The sequence below is a fragment of the Ranitomeya variabilis genome, chromosome 3, assembly GCF_051348905.1.
Source record: "Ranitomeya variabilis isolate aRanVar5 chromosome 3, aRanVar5.hap1, whole genome shotgun sequence".
Lineage (NCBI taxonomy): Eukaryota > Metazoa > Chordata > Amphibia > Anura > Dendrobatidae > Ranitomeya > Ranitomeya variabilis.
Window position 1 is genome coordinate 437,830,388 of NC_135234.1, and position 20,406 is coordinate 437,850,793.

Here is a 20,406-nt window from a genome sequence, read left to right on the forward strand (position 1 = left end):
CCACACTTCTATTGCCTTGATGCTGTGGCCTCCCGGAAAATGGCCGCCGGAGGCGGAGCATGCGCAGATTGAGATCTCATCTACCGAGATATCGGGATGAGATCTCATTGCGGAGATCTCAATCTGCGCCTGGGGAATCAATCTGACCTCTGGGAAAATGGCCGTCAGAGGAGGTGCATGTGCAGATTGAAATCTGGGCTCAGAGATCTCGTCTTCCAAGATCTCGGGATGAGAGCTCGTTGCCAAGATCTCAATCTGCGCATGTGCCACCTCTGGTGGCCATTTTTCCAGGAGGCCACAGTGTCAAGGCAATAGAAGTATGGGGGCTTCGGGCTTTCACAAAATGTCACTGTAGCCCCCGCACCAGCGAGCACCGCCAAACCTGCAGCACCAAACTGGGATGGGATTTCCCAGAGACCACTGCATCACAGCAATGGATAAGTGGGGGTTCTGGGCTTTCATAACATGTCGCCGTAGCCCCCCGCACCATCGAGCACCGCCAAACCTGCGCACCAGTCTGGGTCATATCATTGCCGGACTACCAAACACCCTCTGTGACTCTGCTCCACCAATGCTGCCGATCCCCCTGGGTAAGCTGAATTCAGGACTGTAAGATAGACCACCATTTGATGCATTTTTTCCCCCATTTACTTTCTCAAAATTATGGTCCGGAGCGTCTTATAGTCCAAAAATACGGTATTTTCCCAACTTTATGTAATGCCATTTTGTATGATCTTTACCAGGGGGTGTTGCTCACAGGGTAATTATGCAGAGCAACCTGAAGACATGCCCACAGAGAATCCTTTGGGGAAAGCTCCCATGGTAAAGAATAAGAATAAAAAGGTTCCTATCTCTGGAACCATACAGTGGATTTAAACAAACAGATAATGAAACATATTTTGATTTTTAATCTGTTTCTATTTTCTGATTGTTTATTCTATTGTCTGTAGATAATTATGGGGTGCCGGATATGTTTTACAGTGCCCATATGGAACATAGAATGTTTAAAAAAAATACTCTATGACCTATACAGAGGTCATTGTGAAGGGAGGGGAAGGAGGCTGTGAATATCATCTTGTATGAATGATGGATCCTCCATTATTTATCTATAGGTGTTACTGTTCATTGTAATCCCACCTATAGTGAAAATAAGTTGACTTCTCAGAAGTGAGCTCTATAAAAACGGAAGTATCAGCAATAATAGATAGATAGACAACAATAGATGTCGAGATGCAAAATTAAAAAATGTCACGAAAAATGTTAAGAATAAATTAATCTAAACAATTCATTAAACGTGTGATGATGACACATTTTCTCTTAAAAAAGTACAGATAGAAATTTCATAAAATGTATTGAATAATGTTGCCCCTTGTTACTATGTTTCACCCTTCACTTTGAGATGCTTTGTGAGAGAATTATTTTATTTCTATAGTAACGGAAAGCTTCAGAAGGGAGCAGTTGAATTATAGGATGGATTAAAGATATTAAGCAGCCTTTAAAAATTTATGGCCTACTCCTAGGATAAGCCATCAATATTAGATTAGTGGGGGTCTGACTATATGACTGAGCATCATCACTGATCAGCTGCTTGAAAAGGCTGCAGAATGGTTCATTCTTGCCTGCACCATATTTTTGGATAGCTGTTTTTCAAATTATTGCAGGATTGTTCCACTGAAGCAGATGGAAAATGTGAATAGTTGCTATAAAAAATGTGGTGCAGCAATGTACAAACCAGCCTGCAGCCAATATAGACATTGAAGAGGCTGCGGCAGTTGCACAAGCACCACACCCTCTACAACAGCTTATTGGAGAGGGTGCCTAAGGATAAGGGTACCGTCACACAGTGCCATTTTCATCGCTACGACGGCACGATTCGTGACGTTCTAGCGATATCGTTACGATATCGCAGTGTCTGACACGCAGCAGCGATCAGGGACCCTGCTGAGAATCGTACGTCGTAGCAGATCGTTTGGAACTTTCATTCGTCGCTTGATCACCCGCTGACATCGCTGGATCGTTGTGTGTGACAGCGATCCAGCGATGTGTTCGCTTGTAACCAGGGTAAACATCGGGTAACTAAGCGCAGGGCCGCGCTTAGTAACCCGATGTTTACCCATGTTACCAGCGTAAACGTAAAAAAAACAAACAGTACATACTCACATTCCGGTGTCTGTCCTCCGGCGTCTCAGCTTCTCTGCACTGTGAGCGCCTGCCGGCCGGAAAGCGAGCACAGCGGTGACGTCTGACGTCACCGCTCTGCTTTCCGGCTATGGTGCTTACACAGTGCAGAGAAGCAGAACGCCGGGGGACAGACACCGGAATGTAAGTATGTACTGTTTGGTTTTTTTACATTTACGCTGGTAACCAGGGTAAACATCGGGTTACTAAGCGCGGCCCTGCGCTTAGTAACCCGATGTTTACCCTGGTTACCCGGGGACTTCAGCATCGCTCCAGCGCCGTGATTGCAAAGTGTGACCGCAGTCTACGACGCTGGAGCGATAATCATACGACGCTGCGATGTCACGGATCGTGCCGTCGTAGCGATGAAAATGGTACTGTGTGACGGTACCCTAAGCCATCAGTTTTTAAAGTCTAGATAAGCTCACCCGAAACACAATAGATAGCTGTCAGGAGAACAATGGTTCAGCCAACAGCTATCTCTCCCAACTTTCCCATACACAGGAGTGCACGTTCTGTAGAGCACTATGAGAGAGCAGCTGCCGGGCAGTGGCTTATCTCACAGAGAACAAAAGGAATGCCAGTCCACATTCAGAGAAGTTGGGTCCCTATCTTGCCTGACATCATTTTTCAGGGAGAAACAGGAGGCCCACACACACACATTGTTGGCCAAATCTGCCAATATGGATATGTTCGGCTGACATTAGTCATAAGTGGCCTTAAGCTGTTAGTAGCTGTAATGCTTAATTTACACTGGCATCATGACTACTGTTTTTCTCATGCTCCTGTACAATGAATCCCATTTATAAAAAAAAAATCTGGTGAGATGCACTAGTTTTAACAGCAAGAATAGACTTAAGGTACCTTCACACTAAACGACTTTGCAACGAGAACGAGAACGATCCGTGACGTTGCAGCGTCCTGGATAGCGATCTCGTTGTGTTTGACACGCAGCAGCGATCTGGATCCCGCTGTGATATCGCTGGTCAGAGCTAGAAGTCCAGAACTTTATTTGGTCGTCAGATCGGCGTGTATCGTCGTGTTTGACAGCAAAAGCAACGATGCCAGCAATGTTTTACAATGGTAACCAGGGTAAATATCGGGTTACTAAGCGCAGGGCCGCACTTAGTAACCCGATATTTACCCTGGTTACCATTGTAAAAGTAAAAAAAAACCACTACATACTCACCCTGTCTGTCACGTCCCCCGGCATCCGCGCTGCTGCTCAGAGCTTCCTGCACTGACTGTGTCAGTGCCGGCCGTAAAGCAAAGCACAGCGGTGACGTCACTGCTGTGCTTAGGGCCGGCGCTTACACAGTGCAGGGAAGCTGAAGGCGAGGGACGCGACAGACACAGCAATGTAAGTATGTAGTGTTTTGGTTTTTTTACATTTACACTGGTAACAAGGGTAAACATCGGGTTACTAAACGCGGCCCTGCGCTTAGTAACCCGATGTTTACCCTGGTTACCCGGGGACTTCGGCATCGTTGGTCGCTTGAGAGCTGTCTGTGTGACAGCTCTCCAGTGACCACACAGCGACGCTGCAGCGATCGGCATCGTTGTCGATATCGCTGCAGCATAGCTTAATGTGACGGTACCTTTACTTAGATGCGGTAATAAAATCTCAAAACTGGCTGGAAATTACCCTATGAATGAGGAAAATTCTTGTTCATTGGATGAGATGATTTTTTAAACCAGCTTAAAAATCATCATTATCAGTAGCACATGTGAGATGTGCTACCTATAACATGATGTTTTATAGGAGGCACAGAACAATTCTTCTGTGCGCATAGAATACTTGTCTGTGTAAACAGGTACATAGGCTCGAATATTGGCAGTCAACTAACTGCCTGGATCAGTCCCTTAAATGTCTTATATGGCTTCTCACTCAAAATCAGGAATACACAATAGGGACAGGAATGGAAGGATTTGGATTTTTTTTTTTGTCCAATCACATGTTTTTTCCAATCTAGGGGATCCCACAGTCATCTAATAGGACCTAAGTGATAAGTGCATGTTAATGGTGGCCATAAGGATTAAATGCAGGTGGCAATACTTATTTCATCTAATTATATGTTTAGCGGTTTAGAACATTTTTGGAATCTTAAAACAATAAAAAGTGGGTTCATTGTCACAAAGAATAGCATACCTATAGTATGTGCCAAACTTGGAACATCATACAAGCGTCATCCATTAAGAACTGAAAGATGGAAACATAAGTCATAACTTATTTGCATCAAGCCATCAACAGGCAATAGCAGAACTACTTGTGCCCAAAGCTTTTTCAACATCTGCTCTGAGTAGTTGATAACAGGGTCTTTGTGGATTGTGTTATTGTGCAAACACAGAATCCAAGCAGATGTTTCAATTGTCTTTTCTTTGGTTAAATTCAGAAGCTTGTATTCATTACATGTAGCACGAGGGCTCATTCACAATTCCACTCTCCAAGAACAACATTATCTCCATTCTGTTCAAAAATGCTTCTTGCTCTGTCATTGCACTTATTGGAGAAAGAAAACAACGAGGAGGAATACCATGGGAAATTGCAAAAATTGGGGAATCAAGATGCATGAATTGTTTTTTTTTTCATAATGTCTAAGATTTCTTGGGAAACTAAAACATGCAACTTGTTATGCATAGACCTTAATAAGAGTTGGTACAAACAGAAAAGATACGAGTTTGATTGATCAGTTCATTGGTAAGCCTTGCATCACTGCACCACTAGGGGCTATGGGTTCAAAGCTGATCCATTGCGATAACTTTTATCAGTCATTTATCACAACCTAAAGGTACACAGAAGGCCTAGAAGCATATGCAAATTTTTGTTGACATCCAAAGCAGTCTTCCAGAGAAGAAGTTATCCATATTTCTCCATGAGACTCTGTGTACTGTTTTGTTGGTGATAATCAACTGCCAGGACCCAGTCCACCTGCCAGGACAATAATCTGTGACAGATGGGAGCTCGGCAAATTGCCTTCTACCTCCAAGCATCTTTGGATCTTCTTCTGATTAGCTGGCCTGGCGCGACATCTTGTGCACATCACACCAGAGCAATAACATTATGTTGTCTGGTCAATTAAAAAAAAAAGATGTGGAAGTAGGAGGCGGCTCTCAGGGCTCCATCGGCCACAGATTACTAATGTAGCCGATATATGGGGTCCTGCAAATTAATTTACACTAACTCTAGTCTGCAATAGATAAATGCACTGCTTCCAGGTGAGAAAATCTATGTGCCTACAATATGTACTAGGGAGCCATGAAACCTATGAGGGGCAGTCAGTAAAGATTTCCCCTGACGACCCACTTCTATTTATCACAGGTCGCAGCAACTGTACGTGTAATGATATGTCTCTATAGGTTACTTGCCAATTTGCAACTCAGAACTGAAAACAGTCTTGATTTTACAGGTACTGAAGTGGTGTGAGGTTTAATAATGGATCCAGTGGAATACAGAGCAGTCATCAAGTTCCTTTACTTAAAAAGGCCGCACACCAAAGGAGATGTTCGATGAGATGAAAGAGGTTAATGGTGATGATTCTCCATCATATGAAGTAGTCAAAAACTGGCATTGTCAATTAAATTTGGTTGGACTTTAGGGGAAAACAGCTTCAAATAAAGGGCAACCCCACTCTGCTATTGATGAACACACCATCCAGCAACTGGAGGTCGCCATTTTGGAAAATCACCACATAACCATTTGCCTCCTAGCCCAAAATGTCAAGATTAGTTTGGGGTCCGTGGAAAAAATCATCCAAGACCATCTTCACATGCATAATGTATCAACTCGCTGGGTTTCCCGGCTGCTCACACTTTTCCAGAAGCAGGAACGAGTCAAATACTCTCAGGCTCTATTGACTATGAAAGGATGAAAGCTGGGTCCATCACTATGATCCTGAGACTAAAGTCCAGTCAATGCAATGGAAGCATCATGACTCACTGCCTCAAAAAAAGACACGTGCCCAACCCTCGGCAGGTGAGGTTATGCTCACAGTATTTTGGAACCAGGACAGAGTAGTATTGATGGATTTCCTAGCAAAGGATACCATGATTACTGTGGCATACCATCGGACTTACACCTTTTTCCATCAATGAAGTTATTTTTGAAGGGTAAGCTTTTACCAGATAATAAGATTCTGATTTCCGAAGTCACAACTTGGCTTTCGGAACAACCTGTTGACTTCTACAAGCAAGGTGTTTACAGTTGCTTAAAGAGATGGGAGAAGTGTGTGTCCCTAGGTGGCACCTATGTAGAGAAGGACTAATAACTGTGCCAAGTTTCACTGCTCTCAGTCCACATGAAGTGAGTCATGGGAAATCATTAATAAATGCTATTCATACATGCACTGTCATACGGGACATAATGCCTGAGCCATAAGAGAAAAATATTGTATCGCACTACAGAATATTTCTGTAACCAAATTTGCAGATCTTAGCAAATGAAATTGAGCATATAGCCATAAGTATTTCTATGATACTAACCTTTTGTGCAATTTTAATAACCATTATTGGGGGTTCCTGAGTCTTATTAAAAAGACTAGTTGTGCATAAAGTCTTATTGCAGTCTTATTGGCACTGGGGAATAAATGCACATATGCACTCTGCCAAAAGGAAGAAAACTATCTCAAATAGTTTCCTTACTTTTGAAGTTGACCTTCTGTGTGTGTTTTTTACTGTTGGCCAAAAGCAATAAAATTATATACACAACTTGCCTCCTTGACGAGATCCAGAACCCCCCAAATCTGCATCAAGTTCACCTAATTCTGTCAATTCATGTGTTGGATGCACTAATCTGGGTCAAGTACCCTGAAACAGCTTTCTGCAGATGGGAATTCCACTTGGATAGTATTTACTGCATGACTAATAAAAGAGCAGAATATTGAAGCAAAGAATGGATACTATAGATGAAAGAACTAGTTGGACGTAAATTGAATTTGCCTTGAATCATACAAAAAAATGCATTTTTCTGAATCTGAATGTTTTGTGCCTTCTGTAAATTCAGCAAAATGTGCCTGACCAGGTTTGATTTTGTTGATTCATAGAGGAAAAGAGTGAAAAAAAATAATAGTCACCTCATCGCTCACCTTTCTAGCCACCGCAGCCAGCAGTATATTCCTCTTCTCAGCTTCCTCTTTACTGCGCCACCATGTGTAACATCCTATTCCTCCATATTCACTCAGTGCCATGAACTTTGGCCTAGTAGGCCTCTGACATCATAATATATATTATGATTGCACAATGTCACAACATATCTTGCTGGAGGGCTAGTTAGCACATCAGGTAACACGTGCGTCATGATGTAAGAGGCAGAGGTGTCAAACTGCATTCCTCGAGGGCCGCAAACAGGTCATGTTTTCAGGATTTCCTTGTATTGCACAGGTGAAAATTTAATCACCTGCGCAGAATGATTCCAGCACCTAGTGGAATGCTAAGGAAATCTTGAAAACATGACCTGTTTGCGGCCCTCGAGGAATGCAGTTTGACATCTCTGGTTAGAGGCCTAATCAGGAACTCCAATGCAGAGTAAAGCTGGAGAAAGAGGACATTACAGGTGATGAAGATATAAAGAGGTTGGAAAGAGTTGCCCTGAGGACTGGACTGTGGTTCACTATATGTTTATTAGTCTTTGTGGAGAGACCCCAGAGCATAAAATAGCCGGATTACTTACGGTAATGCTCTTTTAATGAGTCCATGACAGCACCCACTGGAGAGATAGGGATCTGCCCCAAGGAACAGGAAACCTACAGAGACATAAAAGGGGGCGGTCCCCCTCTCCTCCTCAGTTTAATTTCAGAGTACCCGGAGGACCGCCAGTGTTAGTCAACCATCGCAATGTATCATCAGAATATAAACTTCATAGAAGTAATTACATTGGCTTTTATTAGGGAGGGATGTGACTGGGTGCTGTCATGGACTCATTAAAAGAGCATTACCGTAAGTAATCCGGCTATTTACCCTTCGCCATGACAGCACCCACTGGAGAGATTTCCAGAGACCAACACCTAGGGGGGGACCACCGTGCTGAGGATAGTCCTGCCAAAGTGTAGGTCAGAGTCGGAAGACAGGTCAAGCCTGTAGTGATTATAGAAAGTGGAAGGAGCCAACCAAGTTGCAGCCTTACATATATCCTCGATTGGCACGTTCCCTTTTTCGGCCCAGGAAGAAGCCATGGCTCTGGTGGAATGTGCTTTGATACCCTCCGGAGGTTCTTCATTTTTCATGGAATAGGCCAACCGGATAGCGTCTCTTATCCACCTGGATAATGTTGCTCTTGTGACTCCATATCCTTTCTTTTTGCCCTGGAAGGATATGAACAGAGCCCTACTCTGCCTCCAACTACTAGTTTTCTCAATATATTGCAAAACTACTCTCCTGACGTCTAGAGTATGGAATTTTTGTTCTTCAGGAGTAGAGGGGTCTTTAAAGAAAGTAGGAAGATGTATCTCTTGTGACCTGTGGAACTTCCCTGCTACCTTAGGAAGGTATAAGGGGTCCGGTTTTAAGATTAGTCTGTCATGAAATGTGAGAAGGTAAGGTTGATCTATCGACAAGGCCTGAATGTCGCTGACTCTTCTAGCCGATGTTAAGGCTACTAAGAAGGCTGTTTTTAACGACAAGTGTTTCAAAGATGCTGTGTCTATAGGCTCAAACGGAGATTCTGTTAGAGAGTCTAAGACTAGATTTAGATCCCAAGGAGCTACCCTAGGTATGTGGACAGGAGTAACTCGTTCACAGGCCGTGATGAAGCGGGATACCCATTTATTACCAGCAATATTATGGCCATAGAGGGCACCCAGAGCGGACACCTGGACCTTTAGTGTGTTAACTGACAGACCTAACTCTTTCCCTTTCTGTAGAAATTCTAGTATAGATTTTATTGGGACTTCAGAGGGGTTTGAACTAGTATGGAACTGAAGAAACTTCTTCCATACTTTGGTGTAAATTTTTGTTGTAGATGGTTTCCTGCTAAGCAGGAGTGTATCAATTAGGCCTTTTGAAAACCCCCTGGAATTTAGTATCTGCCTTTCAAATTCCAGGCCGTCAGGTGGAGGCTGTCCACCTGAGGGTGGAAGAAAGGTCCCTGAGAGAGAAGATTTGGGATTGAGGGAAGGACCCAAGGATCCGTCACCGACATCGACCGTAGGCATGAGAACCATGGTCTCTTGGGCCAGAATGGCGCTATCAGTATTATCCTGGCCTGCTCTTCCCTGATCTTCCGTATTACTTGTGGAAGCAGAATTATCGGAGGGAAAGCGTACGCTAGCTTGAATTGCCAGGGTGTTTGAAGAGCATCTAGAATGTCCGGGTGATCTGCACGGGACCGAGATGCGAATTTCTGGACTTGTTTGTTTTGTTTTGTAGCGAACAGGTCTATTTGGGGCTTGCCCCATAACAATGTTATCTTGTGGAAAATGTGAGGATTGAGACACCATTCTCCTTGATGAAGAGTGTGTCGACTTAGGAAGTCCACTTGTTGATTGTCCTCTCCTTTGATGTGGACTGCCGAGAGGGACAACAGATGCTTTTCGGCCAGGATTAAGGTACTGTTTGCGGAAGACATTAGAGCGTCTGATCTTGTGCCGCCTTGTTTGTTTAAATACGCCACTGTCGTAGTGTTGTCTGAACAGATTCTGACGTGGCTTCCTCGTAGCTGTGGGAGAAATTGACGCAGTGCATAGTTTACCGCATTCAATTCTTTTAGGTTTGATGAATATAAATCCTCATTCTTATCCCAGGTTCCCTGGCAGAATCTATCTCCCATGTGTGCGCCCCACCCGTGGGGACTAGCGTCCATAGTTATCGTGTGGGATGGAGATATTACCCAAGGGACACCCCCCGCTAGGTTGTCTTTATTTAGCCACCATTCTAAGGAGGATAAGACTTTCTCGGATAAAGTTATTTTCGATTCAAGGTGCCCCAGAAATTTTCTCAGTTCCCGAAGTATCTGATGTTGTAATGTTCGGGTATGAAGTTGTGCCCACTGAACGGCTGGAGTACAGGAGGAGAGGGATCCTAGCAAGGACATTCCTGCTCTCAGGGACATTTGAGGTTTGTGAATGGCCGCCACAACTTTACCCTCTATAAGAGATATTTTTTCTTGGGGAAGTAGACATTTTTGCTTTATGGAATCTAGATTAAATCCCAAAAATGTCTGAAGAGAAAGTGGGATGAGTCTGGATTTTTTATAGTTGACGATCCAGCCCAGGCTTTCTAAGGACGAGACAGTGTCAGCTAATCGTTCCGCACACTGAAGGGATGAATTTCCTACAACTAAAAAATCATCTAAGTAGGGAATGATTAATGTGTCTCTCTGGCGAAGGTAGGCCATTACTTCTAACATTACCTTCGTGAAGATCCTGGGTGCCGTGGAGAGACCGAAGGGCATGGCTGTATACTGGAAATGATGAATCTCCCCCTCAAGAGTTACTGCCACTCTTAAGTATTTTTGATACCTACTATGGATAGGGAGATGGTAGTAGGCATCTTTTAAATCAATGCCGCCCATTCTACAATTTGGAAAAAGGAGCTTAATGGCCGATCTAATAGACTCCATTTTAAACGTATAATTTTTAATAAACGTATTGAGTTTTTTAAGATTTATAATTGTTCGAAATGAACCATCGGGTTTAGGGATTAAAAATAACGGAGAGTAGAACCCTTTACCCTCTTGTCCCTTTGGCACCCTAACTAAAACATTTTTAACTATAAGACTTCTAATTTCCAGTTCAAGGGCCTTCTGTTGCACTGGTGAGGAAAGGGCTGTTAAAATAAAGGAATCATGGGGAATTTGGAGGAATTCTATTTTCATTCCTTCCTTAATAATATTTAGCACCCAGGAACTTGACGTGATTTTTCGCCATTGGGGAAAGAAAAATTTTAACCTGCCCCCTACTGGGGTGTCTGGTGTTTTAGAATTTGTTGTCTCTACGGAAGGGGGGGCCTTTGAACATAGTGCCACCCTGTTTTCCCTCTCTTGTGGCCCATCGTGACGATCTTTCATTTTGTGTTCTTTTCCCGAACGGCCTCTTCCTAAAGGTCTTCCTATAGAAAGGAATTGAGGGGTCAGGGAAGGCTTTTTTCCTCTCTTTTGCTTTTTTGAGGATCTCGTCTAATGCTTTCCCAAACAAAAACTCACCCTCACACGGAATAGCGCAGATCTTAGCCTTTGACTGCGTATCCCCCTTCCAGCTCTTCATCCATAACGCACGTCTGGCATTATTAATTAGACCGGCTGATCTTGCTGCAAGGCGAAGAGAGTCAGCTGAAGCATTGGCCATGAATGCTGCTGCACCTCTAATTAGTGGTATCGCATCCCGCAATTTTTGTCTGGAGACCCCCTGTTCGATCTGTTGATCCAGCTGATCAATCCAAACAAGCATGGATCTAGCTGTGCACGTGCTGGCAATTGATGGCTTAAATATGCCCATGGAAGCCTCCCATGATCGTTTCAGTGACGATTCTGCCTTCCGATCTAGAGGATCAGAAAGTAGGCCCGCATCCTCGACTGGTAGAGCTGACTGTTTTGAGGTGGAGGCGACTGCAGCGTCCACCTTAGGGATTTTAGTCCATGAAATTAACTCCTCATCATTAAAGGGGTACTTCCTTTTGGAGGCTGACGGGAGGAAACCTCTCTGGTCCTGTTTCTCCCACTCCCTCTTTATCAGTGCCTTAACCGCCGGCATTACTGGGAATGCTCTTCTCTTCCTCTCTGCCAACCCTGCAAACATAATGTCTTGTGCAGTTTGGTCGTCTTTTGCATCCTCACAACCTATAGTATTCCTGATGGATTTTACTAGGTTGTCCACCCCATCAAGGGGAAAACAAGCTCGACCCTCAATGTCGGATTGTGTCGAGGAAGAGGATGATGCCTGCGAGGAGTCTGAGTGGATAACGCCTTCCTCCTCGGACTCAGAGCTGGATATAGCCTTTCCTTTCCCGGATTTTTTAGGGGGGGTACTGGCTTGTGAGATGGCCTGTAGTTCCTCTCTAATTATGGCCCGTATATCTGTGACTGACATAGATGGACTCTGCATTGTTTCCGCCATACATTGATTGCAGAGCTTTTTGGGGTGGGAATCTGGGAGAGGCTCGTCACATAACGCACACTGTTTGTGTTTAGATTTCTGTCTCCTTTTGGCCTGGGAGAAGAAGACATTTGTGGAAAAAAGTGTCAGCTTTATAGGCAGAGGGGAATTACACTCACCCAGTGAAGCTGTATGGTACCGAAATAGGAGGTTGCGACTTTCTGGATCTTGAATCCTTGGTCTCGCTCCTGTGGCTGGCATCTGAGGACCTTCTGCTGGCTGGCTCACCTGCTGGGTCCACTGTTTTGCCTGGAGACGACATGTTGCATCGCCTGTGCGTTTGCAACTTCCCCCTTTTTATAGGCCAAGATCCGGTCTCTTTTTTTTTTTTCTTTCTTTCCCCACAGCGGTGTACTGCGCATGCGCGAAACCGCGCTTTCCCTCACCGCTGTCTGGGTGACCCGGAAGTGCTCACCGGCCCCGGGGCAGTATGGGGATGTTTTCCCCACCGCTACCACGCACGCGCGGCCGCCATCTTGTCCGGCCTGAGCTATGGAGTGGTGTGCCGGCTGCCGCTGCAGCTGTGCCTCAGAACTCGGACCTCATACCTGGCGGTCCGCGTTTGGAGCTCCTTTTAGGGCCGCACATCTGCCGCAATGCCTTGTGGAACCGAGCAGCCTCCCGGACCATGCGTTCCATATGCCGGCCAGACGAGGGGGGAGCCGTCTAGCGGAGTCTCCCCCGACGCTGCTTCTGGACTGCATCCCCTGCCGTTCTCGCGGACACCGCACAGGCGGATGCATCTAGCCCAGGTATGCCTGTAGTTCGAAGAATCCAGAGATCCTGTCCCCTGGGAACAGGAAACCTAAACTGAGGAGGAGAGGGGGACCGCCCCCTTTTATGTCTCTGTAGGTTTCCTGTTCCTTGGGGCGGATCCCTATCTCTCCAGTGGGTGCTGTCATGGCGAAGGGTAAAAGACACATTTCATTCCCATCAAATAAATGTGATGCAAATAAAATTTCCTGGACAATCACTGAATTCGATTTTCATCAGTTTCACTAATCACTAGAAGATAGCTCCAATAGGTGGCATTATCAAGCAGAAAATAGATAATATTCAATACTGATACGTATAAAAACCGAGGTTGAGCATTTCCAACCATTGCTGCCTTCACTGTAACTATTGCCAAGTCTACGCTTTTGGTTGTTATAGCTACAGCTTCTTCAAAATCTCTTGCTTCCTTTAAATGACTATAATGTGTAGCAGTATAATGTACTATCATAGCATTGCAAATTATAGTCATTTACAGTTGGCAGGAGAGCACAGAGAAGCCGGACCCCAGAACTCTGTCAAAGGCTATAGCTACAATAACCTACTGCAAGGACTGAAGAGTCACATAGAGAGATCAGTGTGACCAGGATTGGTTGACTGAAAAATTATATGGTTAACCCGTTTAAGATCAATATGACACCGTAATTAGGGCTTTTTATAGTGAAGTGCACTACGATTATTCTGCCTGGAAAATTCCTAACTATGCCGCAAGCCAACCATACCTAATATGCAATGAACATGAATATGTTATTATTTTATACGCGAACGATGCTCAATAGTATTTAAGCTTGTGTTCTTTTCAGAACTGTAGATCAACACAGAAAATTATTGCCAATGTGGAATGATTAAAGTCAATATAATGTATGTAGTAATCTGAAAGAAACAACAAAGAAAAATCAAATAAGTCCCAAACATTATCACTGAGAGACAATAGTAATCTGCAGTACTAATCGGCAGCATTAGTAAAAAAGTTAGGAGACTTCCAAAGGCTTCCATTCAGATTTGATCAAAGTTGGCCAACCTCGTTACTTTTAGTGTGAACAGTAGACCGTCTAATATGGAGTTCCCCTGTTTCTTCACTGATAGAGAGGAATTGGGCAATTTGAATGTAATGCCCTATAATTTTGCTATCCCCGAAGATAAATCAATGGAATCAGTGTCTGGCTTTTGCCTTCTGCCCAGGAGACAGAACAATTATGTGCATAGGGGGTTGGGAAAGATATTTCAAAGGATGTATGGACAGAGATTATCTAGCTGAGACATCCCTGTTAATGAGTACACTAGAACACTATTAATTTACAAAAAGAAACAATTCCAAAATTAAAGTGATTGTCTAGGACTCAGATATTGAGGATTTAGGAGCTGAGCTGCAATACCTATAATGGCCACTACATAGTGTACAGAGATGTGGCGTTTATGCTCCATACACTGTGTAGTGGTCATTCTCAGGTACTGCAGCTCAGTTTTATTTTCAAATGAATGAGAGCTGAGATGTAGTACTTGAGAATGATAGTTAAATAGTGTATTCAGTTTTGGTGTTCCAGCTACATACACTGAACTGATGTCTAAAAGAACATTTGATTTACATTTAAAACTTCTGAAATTGTTTCTTGGTTCCAGCTGCTTTTGTTACTTTCAGAATGTTGAAACAAACAGTTTTGCTGAGAGGACGGCACTCTCCAATGGTGATGATATCTCCAATTAGGACTTCCCTAAAGCGGGGGGACAGATGCACAGACATGTTCTTGTGGCATTTCTCAAAATGGTTGTACTTGCGAATGTAGAGGAAATAGTCCCGGCGGATGACTACTGTGTGCTGCATCTTCAGCTTGGCGACAACTCCAGACAGAATGCAACCACAAATAGAGACATTGCCAGTGAAGGGACATTTCTTGTCAATGTATGTTCCCTCAATTGCCTCTTGAATCCCAGACCAACATTCTTCTAATAGCGGGGTAGCTTCTCTTTGCCGGTCTCCCCAAGAAGCACATGCTTCTTGTTCTGGAAAATAGTCGGCTCCTTCTGATAAGCCCTCTCAGTCTGGATATTCGCCATCTTGGCCTGCAGGGTGAAAAAGAGCTTTTCCAATTCCAGAAGTTTTAAATGTAAATCAGATGTTCTTTCAGGTACTGAACTGATGGCTGTTGGATGGCCGTTGGAGAGTGTGCAACACACAATTGTCATCCGCCGGGACTATCTGCAATACATCCGCAAGTACAACTGTTTTGAGAAATGCCACAAGAACATGTCAGTCCATCTGTCCCTCTGCTTTAGGGATGTCCAAATCGGAGATGTCATCACCATTGGAGAGTGTCGTCTTCTCAGCAAAACTGTTCGTTCCAACGTTCTTAAAGTAGCAAAAGCGTCTGGAACCAAGAAACAATTCCAGAAGTTTTAAATGTAAATCAGTTGTTCTTTCAGGTACTCAATTGATGGCTGTTGGACCTAATAACAGCTAATTCTTGGGTTGGGCGGGGTGTTGGACCTCCAGTGATTTGATATTGATTACCTATTCTTAGGGTAGGTCATCAATATTTAAGTCCTTTAATGTGGAAATTTGTTTCATGCAAATTTAGTAAAACATGAATAGGTGCATCTATGATCTCCAACTTTATAACTATAAAAAAATTGGAAAGGAAAAGAAGGGCCCTTACTTTAAAACTTTTTTCCAATGAAGAACCATTTAAGACTAATTACTCATTAGAAAGGTTATCATCATAATAAATATACTCTTAAGGCTTATAATAAACTAAAAGGCGAACCAAGATGATGCTCATAGTTTATATGGTAAAAGGACACGAAGAACAACTTTACCAGAAAAGTTCTTCTTGACTGTTATTGCTGTTTGAAGTCATTCTACAAATGGAGCTCTTGACAATGTCAATAGCAAAGAATTGATAAGATGTAAATTATGAATGTAGCACTCCACCCAAAAGTGTATTATGCATTCCTTAGCTGAGTTTGTATGTAATGACACAAGCTATACTTTTGAGATGATACACCTAGGAGTTGATTTATTCCTAATTCTATAAAGGAACAATCTAATGGATGTCATTTAGTAAAATATAGTGATTAATCCATTCGATTCTAATCAGTTTTACTGAAAGCCAGCAGTCATTAATGAGAAGCATCATGGTATGTATTCTTGTAAATAGCTGGTGTTACGGTAAGATGAGCCAAAAAGATAGACAGCTATTTTCTTTACAATGCAAACAATGAAAATGATTTAAAGGGAACCTGTCAGCTTCTTTAGCCATCTACAACTGCCACCATGACTTTATTTCACCCTGTTAATACTTTCTAAAAAGCCATTGTTTGTGGTTTATTGATTGTTTAATCTAAAAAAAAATCTATCTTAAAACTGGGCTTACAATATACTAATTAGGGGGCGACTATTCGAGAAGGCGATGCTTTCCCGAGACTAATCTTCCCTTGAACCATGATATCTCCATCCTATGGGGTTGAGCAACATGATCTGCTAAGGGGTTGTTACTGCAAGTCCCTGCCTCTCTAGGAATGAGCAATGAAGCCAGGTGGGAAACAACAATGCTCTCAGTGTGGAAAAAAAGATAATCTTGTAGTTATAATTCCTTTTAATGGCTAATAAAAATAAAATAAATTATGTTACAAAGCAAGTTTTTGGGACTTCTTAGGTCCCTTCCTCAGGCATGGTATAACAAAGTTTCAAACTTTTTGATATGAGAAAATCCCATTAAGACAACATTGCTATTTGCAGTGGGAATTTAAGCAGGGCATCTATTGTAGTGATAAAAATGTCATGATGTTTTAAGTTGGAAGTATTTCTTGAAATGTTATGTATTGCAGAAAAAATATGAGTCTAGATGAGTATCCCCCGCTCAATCCTACTCAATTATCCCACCACAGTACTAACATGCATTCAGAGCAGAGACTTGTGCACATATTAAAAAGAGACATTTTAGTTTTTTATCCGGGTTAAACCCCCATTAAATATACAGCATCTAGATATCATCCTGCACAAGATATTTATTACTTGAGAGAAAGGGTATTTGCACTTAACAAAAGTCAAAAGGACAAGTTTTACACAGTGGCTTCTGATTTCAATGAATTTATATGGCACCTACATTATACTCAAATTTAATCTAATTACAAGAAAAGGTCAAAATAATAAAAAAGTGGCATTAATAAAGCCATCCTATTCAGATGATATTTAACTTCATTCCACTGGTATACAGTGTATGTAACTATGAAATAAAGCTGAATATCAACCTGTAAGACAATTTCATCAATTGAATTGGAAAAAAGATTAACTTAAAGCTGGATATATGTATTTAAATGAAAGCAAAAAAAAAGGTTCTAGTTCTTCACCTTCTAATGGGAAAAGGTAATAGCATGGTTTATATTTATCCAGTTTTTTAGGCTATCAAAAACTAGCAATTTCTCCCCACTTTTGGCCGGATGTTAGTTGTCAGAGCATGTATGATGGCTCAAGTTATTATATAATTATGTGGTTGCATAATCCCCTAGTACTGTCAGATTTGACAGCTGTAGATGTGACAGCTTTATTGGCTACCACAATCCTGAAAAGAGACACTTTGACTTTTCAGATTTCCTCTAGCAGTAGTACTAGGGATTCGGTAGTCTTAAAGAGCATCTGTCAGTAGGATCAGCCCCCCCCCTAAGAGGTCTATATGGTAATGCAGGTCATAGGAAGCTGAATAATATGAGACCTTAATATATGTAATCTGATGTCTAATTTCAGAAAAATCTATGTTTTTCTTAATATGTACACTGTGTTCCAAATTATTATGCAAATTGGATTTAAGTGTCACAAAGGTTTACTTGTTTTGTTTTTCTAATAAACTCGTGGATGGTATTGTGCCTCAGGGCTCAATGAATCACTGAAATCAATCTTAAACACATGTGATAATTAGTTTTCCAGGTGATTCTAATTAAAGGAAAACTACTTAAAAATGATGTTCCACATTATTAAGCAGGTCACAGGTTTCAAGCAATATGAGAAATAAAAAGGATCTCTCTGCTGCTGAAAAGCGTTAAATAGTGCAATGCCTTGGACAAGGTATGAAAAAATTAGATATTTCACGAAAACTTAAGAGTGATCATCATACTCTGATGAGATTTGTGACTGAAACAGAGCACAGACAGAGTTCATGCAAATAAAGGCATAATGAGGAAGTTTCTGCCAGACAAATTCATTGGATTAAGAGAGCAGCTGCCAAAATACCATTACAAAGCAGCAAACAGTTATTTGAAGCTGCTGGTGCGTCTGGAGTCCCTCGAACCTCAAGGTGTAGGATCCTTCAAAGGCTTGCTGTGGTGCATTAACCTACTATTTGGCCACTCCTAAACAGTGTTCACAAGCAGAAACGGTTGCAGTGGGCCCAGACATACATGAAAACTAATTTTCAAACAGTCTTGTTTACTGATGAGTGTCGAGCAACCCTGGACGGTCCAGACGGATGGAGTAGTGGATGGTTGGTGGATGGCCACCATGTCCCAACAAGGCTGCGACGTCAGCAAGGAGGTGGAGGAGTCATGTTTTGGGCTGGAATCATGGGGAACCAGCTGGTAGGGCCCTTTAAGGTTCCTAAAGGTGTGAAAATGACCTCAGCAAAGTAAATAGAGTTTCTGACTGACAACTTTCTTCCATGGTCTAAAAAGCAGAAACGTGCCTTCAGGAGCAAAATCATCTTCATGCATGACAATGAATACCTCTGAGTAATTGGCTGCTATGGGCATAAATGGAGATAAACTCATGGTGTGGCCACCATCTTCCCCTGACCTCAACCCTATAGAGAACCTTTGGAGTATCATCAAACAAAAGATCTATGAGGGTGGGAGGCCGTTCACATCAAAACAGCAGCTCTGGGAGGCTATTCTGACTTCATGCAAAGAAATACAAGCAGAAACTCTCCAAAAACTCACAAGTTCAATGGATGCAAGAATTGTGAAGGTGATATCAAAGAAGGGTTCCTATGTTAACATGTAACTTGGCCTGTTAGGAGGTTTTGGAGTTAAATGGCTTTTTTGTTCAGTGAATGTGACCTCCTAATGCTGCAAATTCCACAAATGAGCATTTTCAGTTCTTTAAAACATATCAAATGTTTAGAAATTCTACTGTGCATAATAATTTGGAACAGTGCATTTTGAGTTTTTATTCATTTTGGAGATTATACTGTTATCATTGGGAGGTTTCTTCAATAAAATTCGATGTATACTCTAACGGGTGATGACTTTTATTAGACTGACTGTCATTTGCACCGACCCTTTAGGAAAATCCGATAAAAATGTCATTTGCATAATAATTTGGAACATAGTGTAAATGAGCTGTTAAGGTCTATGGACTGGACACAGATCTCCCCAAGAATCTGCCTATAGAGCTTACATTTAATATAAGAGGTTGTTCCCAGTTTGAGTCAAGGAGAGCAGACTGTCAGTCAATACATGTCTCACACTGGCAAAACCTCCTTTCATTTAAAATAAGCTCTGAAGACAGATTCTCATGGAGATCACTGTCCAGCTCACAGCTTGGAACAGCTAATTTACATATGAAGAGAATGTTGATTTCTCTGGTACAATAAATAGAATCATAGCTATCAAGGTATCATTTTATTCAAATTTCTATGATCTACATACCCATAAAAATGGCCTTAGAGGGTTGATCCTATTGAGAGATTCTCTTTAAGGGCTCATACCCATTTGCAAGAAAAAAAAAGGTCCATAATCTGGACCGAAAAAAATGGACGAGGGACATGCGAGTGTCATGCGAGTACAATGCGATTTTTCTCACATAGGATCCGTATGACATCCGTGTGTCATGCGTATGCAATACATTTGTTTTTCTCTGCTACTATTTTTCTACAATAATTTACAGGACCATTTACAGTGTTCTATGCCACAGAATGGTAAGGTATCTGTAAAAAACGGACGGTATACGGATGGTGTGTATTCCGTGCGTTTTTTTCTCGCACCCATTGACTTGCATTGGCGAGTCTCATGCGAGGTACGCAGCACATCGCAGCATGCTGCAATTTTTTTCTCAGTCCGATTTCAGCTGAGAAAAAAATCGCACATGAGATATATGTAACCCATTGAATAACATTGGTCAGAGTGCAATCCGATTTTTTATCGGATTGCCCTTGTCCGTTTTTCTCGCAAATGAGTATGAGCCCTAAGACAGCCATACACATTAGGCTTGTGTCCATTTTGGCAAGACCAATGCCAACCACTCAATGTGTATGAACTATTCGGCCAATGTTCGTTCAGCTTATGTTGAGGGAAAACTGGATCGGGCATGTTAAATGTCAACATGCCTAATTCTTTGTTCTTAAGACAAGTATCTGGCTGTGATTTATTCTTCTTTTTCAATTAAAAA

General features: G+C 42.3%; 1 protein-coding gene and 1 pseudogene across 6 annotated transcripts in view; both read right to left on the reverse strand.

The window, feature by feature from the left end:
- AUTS2 (activator of transcription and developmental regulator AUTS2) overlaps positions 1-20,406 on the reverse strand; it is a 1,864,151-nt gene that overhangs the window by 259,953 nt on the left and 1,583,792 nt on the right. The gene's annotated exons all lie outside the window — the stretch shown is intronic.
- Positions 14,508-15,090, reverse strand: LOC143818292 (small ribosomal subunit protein uS17 pseudogene; annotated as a pseudogene).